The sequence below is a fragment of the Bison bison genome, unplaced genomic scaffold, assembly GCF_000754665.1.
Source record: "Bison bison bison isolate TAMUID 2011002044 unplaced genomic scaffold, Bison_UMD1.0 scf7180017864518, whole genome shotgun sequence".
NCBI classification, from domain to species: domain Eukaryota; kingdom Metazoa; phylum Chordata; class Mammalia; order Artiodactyla; family Bovidae; genus Bison; species Bison bison.
In genome coordinates this window covers 20,044,412-20,045,170 of record NW_011495071.1, presented here as the reverse complement: position 1 = coordinate 20,045,170, position 759 = coordinate 20,044,412, and the positions used below count along the sequence as shown (strand labels likewise).

General features: G+C 34.0%; 1 protein-coding gene across 1 annotated transcript in view; it reads left to right on the top strand.

Annotated features, from left to right (window-relative positions):
* SYAP1 (synapse associated protein 1) overlaps positions 1–759 on the top strand; it is a 42,490-nt gene that overhangs the window by 25,228 nt on the left and 16,503 nt on the right.

The following is a 759-nucleotide window of genomic DNA, read 5'->3' as shown; positions in this document are numbered from 1 at the left end:
CTTGAAAATATTTATAATGAATTTTAAAAATGCACTTAGAATTTCTTGTGACCACTTAGAATAAAACTAAGCTACTAAAATGTATTTTAATACATGGATATTTAATATTCATAGTAGTGAAGATACACTTTACAAACATTTGAAAGCTTTCCTGGGTCTTAGAAGAGTTGAAGATGGTCTGAAGGTCTTTACTTCAGGGGTTATTACTGATATAAAATGACAAATGTGCCTTAAGTCAAGAGCAGAGATTGGAATCTGAGTGAATTCCTTATGAAGACAAGATTTTTCTTTAGAGAGTGCAATGCTGTTCATCAAGCAGAAGATAAAACTATACAAGATTTAAAATTTACTGTATATTGATTCTGTAGGTTTCTCTCTGTTGGGATATGTAAGAACAAATGACCTTATTAATTTTTGAAAGTCTGCAATCTTCATGTGGTGTATAGCCACATCAACAGTGGAGAATAAATTAGAATTATCCAAATTCCTCAGACTAAACTTTGGTAGGAATATAGTTGATTGCTTTTGATGTTAACATATTGAGGATATGATATTTTTGGGCTCAGCGTTTAATGAGAGGTAGGTAGTGTGAAATGATGTTCTCTACCTCTCATTTGACACCAGTGGCCATTTTGTCTTTTCTAAGAATTAGGATAAATCAATGTTGTTGTTGTTGTAGCTGAGTCGTGTCTGACTTTTTTGCAACCTCATGGACTATAGCCCCCCAGGCTCCTCTGTCCATGGGATTTCCCAGGCAAG